The sequence below is a fragment of the Augochlora pura genome, chromosome 6, assembly GCF_028453695.1.
Source record: "Augochlora pura isolate Apur16 chromosome 6, APUR_v2.2.1, whole genome shotgun sequence".
Lineage (NCBI taxonomy): Eukaryota > Metazoa > Arthropoda > Insecta > Hymenoptera > Halictidae > Augochlora > Augochlora pura.
In genome coordinates this window covers 5455741-5463922 of record NC_135777.1, presented here as the reverse complement: position 1 = coordinate 5463922, position 8182 = coordinate 5455741, and the positions used below count along the sequence as shown (strand labels likewise).

General features: G+C 45.3%; 1 protein-coding gene across 4 annotated transcripts in view; it reads left to right on the top strand.

Annotated features, from left to right (window-relative positions):
* LOC144471467 (uncharacterized) overlaps window positions 1–8182 on the top strand; it is a 122378-nt gene that overhangs the window by 94662 nt on the left and 19534 nt on the right. The gene's annotated exons all lie outside the window — the stretch shown is intronic.

Sequence of the window (8182 nt, the reverse complement as noted above, 5' to 3'; positions counted from 1 at the left end):
TAATTTTTCATAACATGAAAATTATTTCGGAACCTGCTGTAACAATTTTGCACCGCTCGAGTGCAAAGGGTTAAAAAATTGTTAACAGCCATTATCCGTTACATAAGTCACCAAATTCAATTTTATAATGTATAAAATGCTCCAAGTTATATAAAATGAAAACATTGTAAGTCTGAAGATTTTGGATTTTCCGGTTGAAATGCAAAGGGTTGAAGAGCAATAGGCGAACAAAAAAGACAAAAAAGAATCGATTCCTTGAAAATGTTCAACTTTCACCTCTCGACTGTGAAAAATCGAAGGAGATAAGTTTGGCGAGGGTGTCGGGCCTGCCGATAGCGAGAACGCGCGGAACGGTTATCGTTGGGAAGCGCGCGTCTGCCTCGGTGTGCCCGATTACCGACGCGGACCGTCCGGCAAACAAAGCGTTTCATTAAACGAGCCTGGCTCTCTCTCTCGCTCTCTCTCTCTTTCTCGCGGGCTCCGGGTTCGGGCCAGAGTCGGCGAGGCGCGGGACGACGAGTTCGAAAACCCAGTGACACGAGCTTGAAAAAGTGAAAACGGCGTCGGCGGCGGGCGTGGGTGGAAATCACCGTGTGTCGGTGATTCCTCAAAAGCCTGGATGGAAAACGCGCGCTCGAAATTTCCCTCGACGCGACTGGATGACCGACAACACACACGCGAGCCCGAAGGGAGAGTGAGAGAGTGAGAGAGAGGGGTGGCGCGCGGTAAGGGAACAAGGGTGCCGGGGCGTGTGTGCGTAGGTGGGGGCGCAGGAAGGGAGGACGAGTGCTCCCGCACGTGTTAATGGGATTTTACGAGCGACGCGTGGCGAAGGAAAAGCCGTTTCGCGAAATTAACACCCGCCGAAGCGAGTGAACTCGTAAAAAAGTATAATCGATATTTTCGTACGGGCGTAAGTACTTTTTCACCCCCTGCCGCCGTCGCCGTCACCGCCGCCGACACCCTTCGACGTTCAACACCCTCGCGAAACCTCTCTGTCTTGCCGCGCGAGCGTCGCTCGCTGCGATATTTCGGCAACATGAGCTACGGCAGCCAGTTACCGTGCGCTACTTGCTACGTTAAGACTCAAAATCGTGTATTAACCCTTTGCACTCGGAGCCATTTTAACTGGAAATTTGAAATAATTTTTCTGGTTCGTGGTATCTCCATTCTATTTAACAAAATCAATTTTTATGCACACAAAATTTATTCTTCCAACTCCTGCCAACAGTTTTACTACTTGATCATTTTTTCAATCTAAACCTTATTGTCACAAAAATTATCTTTGCAACAATAATTTTAGTGGTGCCTCAGAGTCACCACTCGAGTGCAAAGGGTTAACTGTTTACAGTGGGATTAAAAATACCTTTCTAATGTCCGGTAATGCATGATGGGACCATTTATGTCTCATTCTATAATTCCAGTCTCATTCTATAAATTCAGTCTTATTCTACAAATTCGGTTGAATTATTATTTGCTTATGTCTTTACATGCTCTCATTTTTTTATTGTAATTAAAAATGCGACAAAATTTCTACACCACATGGATCTATTTATTTTCAAAAATCTAGTGTCTCAAAAAGTTAAAAGTCATGTTAGAAACGATTCTGAAGCAACGTTCCAAACATTAATAACGAAATACACGATGGATAAAAGACAAAGAAAATCGTAATTGAGAACGAAGTGCTTCCAGATAATGGAAATAATAGAGTGTGCGCGCCGCGTCACTATTCCCTCGAAAAACGTTTCGCGTTCATCCGAGAGAGAGAGAGAGAGAGAGAGAGAGAGAGAGAGAGAGAGAGAGAGAGACACCCCCGCCGAGCGAAACATTAATTTGTTTCGCCGGCATCTCGGGGCTTAATATTTTTCATTAGGCTCCCGTCTCGCTCGTTTCCTCGGCCGAGTCTCCGAACAGCCGCCACGAAATTCACGGAGCAGCCCGAGACACGGAGGGGGAAGGAGGGGAGGGGAGGGGAGGGATGGAAAGCTAACCCTTCCACGCGCATGCGAGCCAGTGAATTAACACTTGGCCGAAGGGCGCGGGGCCCTCCGGACTCGTCCGTCTAATTGGGAGAGTCTTCGGACCACGACTTCGAACCCTTCGCGGTTTCGTTGCTTGCCAGCAAACGTTCCACCCTCGAGGGCCTCGCGCCTTTTTCATCGCGCGTGTTTCTTCGGCGATGTTCCGTTGTCACCGAGCGATCCACTCGATAATTTCACACTTATCATTATATATTTTTATATTTTATATGTTTTCATAAAAATTTATGAATTATTATATTTTATCTCATTATTATATTTATATATTTTCATAAAAATAATCGCGTTTCGATTTCGACCCTGCGGCCCAGAAAGGGTCGTCCGGATTTAACCTCTCGACCAACTTCGTATTTGATTAAAAATTGCGAATTCATTGTTATCTCCTTAAGCGATCCGCAAGATTTATGAAGCCGCTCCAAGAATGTCGTATCGTTTCCTGTTATTAAATGGATCGCCGTTTCATTTAACACTAGATTTACGGAATCCGTCAAAATGACGGGTCACCGATTTGTTAACGTACTATTATTCAGATTTTAAAGATAAATTTATTGCTTATTTGTCGATTATATTTATTATAATTATTTATATTTATTTATTTATCGATTACATTAACGATTAGAATAAATCGTTACTTTCATAAACAAATATAAAACCGCTGCTTTTATTGCTCCGTAAACCTAGTGTTAATGAAAAGCGAAGATATCTGGCTCGTGTAAATCGAGGAAGAGTTAGTTCCGTAGTATAGGCCGCGTCCCGGCACGATTTCTCGTCGTATCGTCGATGGAAATCTGAAAAAATTCCGAGCCCCGCGTATTGCAGTCTCCGTGGCAAGAGCCGGGCGCTTTAGCTTCGGCGCCCGAAGAACCCGATTGAATCCGCGGAATGTTTGACCGAGTTAGCTCCGTCTTGATCGTTAACGATCGAACCGGAGAAAGGATTCCGGGGACGGGGCTCGCATTGTACGTTGAAAAACAGAGCAGAGTATTTCATTTCAGCGCAAGCGGCCCGAATAATATTCACGTTTATTGGATTCCCGTTTCATCCTCCATAAGGTATTTATCATTTTTCCGCGTTCGGAAAGGAGGGAATCGCGGCAAATGAAACAACGTCGATCGCTCCTCGCGGCCGAACAATGGTAAAACTCCGTTACGAAAGTTCCGAATGTTCTTCATCCGCTCGTAAACGCGTTAACGTCCGCTGATACGATCGAGTGCCCCGCGAGCCCGCCGTTATTTTATCACAATAACTCTCGGCGAACTTGTGTCATACTTGTGTCTAATTCCCGGGGACACTTCGGGTGGAGTTTGCCGAAAGTACCGGTTACGGTTGCGTTAATGTCATAATTAGTTATCATAATTAATAATAATGATTAAATATCATAATTATCACAACATATATCATTATTAATTAAAATATAGTTAACGTAAAAGTATCAAATTGTTCTATCACATGACAGAATAATCTCCATACTAACAAAATTTAAACGATTTTTGAGGTTATGTAATGTTGATGCAAATGACAAAAATCAATTACGTATGCGTAAAATGCACTTTACTATATAAAATGGAAAAACTATAAGTCGGAGAAATTACTTTAAATTTTCAGTTGAAATGGCTTCGAGTGCAAAGGGTTAATAATAAACTGTGATATTATTATTAATCGAAGGTGCGGTTATTGTTTTATCATATTACAAAGTCACGTGGAATTTACCCTGAAAATAATCCCTACAATTTTTTCTATAAAAAAAATGAATTTTATGTCACACTAAAAACCCGATATTACTTTCTTGCCAATCCAATAGCAACTCTAACCAACTTCGAGTAAGAAAATCTGAAGAAGTGCAGGACGAAGCCCGGAAACGGCGCGTCGATCCTCTATCTTAGAGCGAAACATTTCTCGGCGCGGGCGAAACGCGTTCGTCGAAGGCACTAGAGATTAATGAACCCCGGACAGAGACACTTGTGTAATTAGTCCGGCGGATCGAAGCACGAGGACAATTAATCGCGTTAATTAGGATCGAAAGCAGAAAAAAAGAAAACGGGGGGTAGAAAATTCTCGATAAAACGGGCCGGAACGGGAGGGGTAGGGTAAGAGGGGAGACGGTTTCGAGCAACCCCTCGTTGCGGAAGGCAGCCGCCTCGTTACAGGCGCCGTGTTACCGTCGCGCGTTACCAAAGTAACCTCTCGCGAACGAGCGTGACAAAACCGACGCGACCACGGGCACACAGTCGAACGAGACGCTTATTTCCTTGGACATCGGTCGACCGAAATTGATCGTCGATATTTTCTACCGCGACTCTGTTCGATCCTTAACCCTTTCGGTACGAGCACTCTGTCCGCCATGACACTCTCGCTGCACGCGGCCCCGCGCCGAAAATTGCCGCCGCACATGACGAGTCCTCCTTTATAAGAAAATATTTCCTAAGCGTTAAAGAAAAACTGTGCTTAATAAAACGACATTTTTGAACAAAAGTGTTGCTTGTAATTTAGGAGATATTCAGAGGTACTTATATAAAATATTAACATTTATTTATATAAAATTCTGTTATTTATACCGGTCATCGGATATATCCGGCGCTCGTCCAGAGCGGTCGTCGCACGGACGCCGGATATATCCGGCACTCGTACCGAAAGGGTTAAGTGTCCTATGCTTGAGAAAAATGACAGCAGATCTTTTTAATAAATCGCGGCTACCGGCAGCTGATTTTACCTCTTGACCCTGTTTCCTAATGCCATGATCGCTCGAATTAATGATCCAACGAAGCTCTATAGCTGCCAGAGAGTCGGACGATTGTTCGATGCGACGACAAATTAGATGTTTCGTTCGATCGCGTGGTAACCGAGTGGAAACGGGAGGAGATCGATCGCTCGGCCGCGATCACAGCGTTGTCTCGAAGGAGGATCGCGGACTCGTTAGGCTCAATAATTTCGGGTTAAAGGAGTCGGTCACGCGGCAACGTTGATCGTCGGAACGCGCCACGGTGCGCCGTCGGAAGGCGTGGCTCGAGTCACAGTTGTCTCGCGGCTGTCTTCGAGCCTAATCGACGCCGAAAGCACGTGGGACGGCGCGGCGTTTCGATTCGTTCGATGAATCGTTGATTCGCTCGAAGGTTGAAGCGAGTCTAAACCGAGTCCAAACCGAGTCTAAACCAAGGTAAATTAAAGATTGTCTCGACGGGGAAGGAAACGACGAACGAGCGCCGGTTAACGCGTTAAAGGAATTTTCCGCGCAAGGGTCGAAGGGTTGTTCGAATATTAATGCGAGGTGAAAACGATACGCGGGGACAGCCGTTCGCAGAACTTCGCATGCGAGCGTGCTCGCGTTCTCTTGGCCATTGAGTCCGCGGACCGTGACGATTACAAATCAATGAAACGCTGCCGGGTTATTAGAAAATCAGCGCGTGACCACGTTCTACTTTGTAGCCGGGTCCCTTACACCGGCGAGATTCCGGCGACACGCGAGAGTTCTACCATATGTGCAGGCTGCACGTGCACCCGGAGCGCATGCATGCACGCCCACGCCCCCGCGCGCCTCGGACAAAGGCGTTTGTCTTTCCCTTCTTCCTCGGTTCCGGCCGACCCCCCCTCCCCTCCCCTCTCCGCCGTCTCCCGCGCGTCCCTTCCATCCGCCTTCTCCTCCGGTCGCCCGCCTCCCCTTCCAGCCCTTTCCGCTTCAATCTTCGTTGTCCATCTCTGCTTTTTTATCACCCCGCCCTCTTTCCTCCTCCCCTCCTCTTTCGACTTACACCCTCGCGCCACCGTTTGCTTCCACTTGCCTTTGCATCCCTTTCACCCTTTCACCGCGACCATGCTCCGTCCCCCTCCCTTTTGCCTCGCACCGAGCTTTCTTCCTTTAGCCGTTCGCCGGCGAAGCTGGGTTGATCTTGACCCGACTCGCGACGCTCGACGAAATTATAGAGAAAAATCGTCGCGGACAATGATTTTTTTTAAATCGAAGCTCGAAGCCCTCGCTTGAGATAGTATTTTACGACATTAAGTTCGACATACTCTGATGCAAATTAAAATTGCAATTTGAAGATAAATCTGGTAATAAGTTGATTAATAAATAAGGAAGTATTTGCCGAAGATAGATGCAATGGTGATGGAAGCAGAATTTTTAGGTGTTAACCCTTTGCAGTCGGAGCCATTTCAAGTGTTAATCCAAGATATTTGTTTAGATTTGTAGCGTTGCCATTTTATATAACTCGGAGCATTTTATATATTATGGAATTGCATTTAGAATTGTTAACAAGAGAAACAATTTTCTAAATATAAAGAAATATGATAAAAATTATTTTGAAACGTGACATCATCATTTTTAGCGGCGCCTTAGAATCGCCTCTCGACCGCAAAGGGTTAAGTTTTAGGTTAAGCTGTAAAAACTTGAAAATGGTTATAGTTATAGAAGTTATACAAGTACGAAAAAAGTGAACCGGAAGTCATCCTAAGCCGCAGAGACAAGGATTATTGAATGATAAAAGAATATAATACAAATGAATAATAAATAAATAAATAAATAAGAAAATATTATTTTGGGTGAAAATGACCCGGCCCCGTGTTTCGCCTGACCGGTAAACCTTCGGTCGGTCGTCGTTTAAGCACGATTTTCCCTCTTGATACTCGTTCCACTCGAACTCCGTTCGAAGTCGCGGAACGGAACGGCAGAGCCCGATTTTGATTCTCATAAATCAATTCGCGTGAAAAGAAAGCCGGTAATGCGACGGAACTTGTCTAGTTTGCGTGTTTCTTCGTTTTCTGGAAGTTCGGAGCCGGTTTACGGCGCGCTCCGTGCCGAGAAAACGGCTGCTGTGCCCGCCTTGCCCTGGTAATCGAACTTCCCTTCGAAGAAGGCGGACTCTCTCCGGAAAATTTTCGAAAAATTCCCGGCGAGAGGAACTCCGCGGGAATCCTCGAGGGACTTCCGATAATCTTAATGAACGCATCGATCGGAAAGTTTCGCCGCCGGACCCGACGTTCGCAACCTTGTTGGAGAACTTCCAGAAGTCAAAGGTACTCGTTCCCTTTGCGCAGGGGCGGGCGGCGTGCCGTGAGAAAACTGGAACGAGGATGGAACAATCGGCGACGATAAGGATCGAAACCTTCGACTCATCGACGTGAACGAATCGCGTTTCCTCGTTCCCCGGGACGCAAAAATCGCTGTCCGGTTTCTCGGTCTCCACAGGTTGCTGCCTTTCTCGCGAACGGAGCGTGTTAGCTCCGGCACGATACAGCGGGGACGAGCTCGCGAGCCAACTTCGACTTCGTTCCAGCGGTGTTACATAATTGAACGGGGCACGGAAGTTCGCGCGCGCGACCGGTCGAGTCTCCGAGTGCGCGGGCTTCCTCGCGTGGAAAAACTTCGTTAGAACCGACTTCTGCGTTCCTCTGGGTCCATTTGGACCCGACCTCTACGGCTTCTCGCTAACTTGCAACTAATTTGATTTGTTCGCAATTTGCATTGTGCAATGGACATGGACGGCGGGTCGCGTGCGTCGGACGCCGTCGGGACGCGTTTCTACGATTTTGAACGATCCGCGATTTTTATCGGAACGTCTCCGTTTGACACGTGTTTCTTTTTACAGTTAATGCGAAACATTTTTATTTTATAGAAAGATCCGCAATCTAGTTATCGAAAGCTAGTGTACTCAATGTAAAATTGCTGCTATAATTATTATTATTATTACAATTACTATTATAATTGAGCCGTTTATTTTGAAAGTGGCCTAACTCCATTTATCTTCGAATCGAGATATTTAACCCTTTGCACTCGAATGGTGACTCTGAGGCACCACTAAAATTCCAAAATAATTTTTATATTATGAAAAATTAAACATCAACAATTATTAAAAGTACAACCGTTGTTGCACGAGTTGCGAGATTACCTGACATTTTGTCATAAGAAATTGAGATGCTCACTATCCGAATTAAATGGTCTTGTTCCGTTCTTCCCCATGGGTGAAACAATTTCCAAAATTTAATATTAAATTTTAAGTTTTACATTAATTAAACGTACTGGTTATTCAACGAACGCAATTGTCCAAAAACTGAGGTTAACTTGTTAAATACTAAATAATTAAAATTGCCTTCGTCGCTGCCTTCGGACATTATCAATAGTAACTATATTATCTTGATTTAAGTATTAA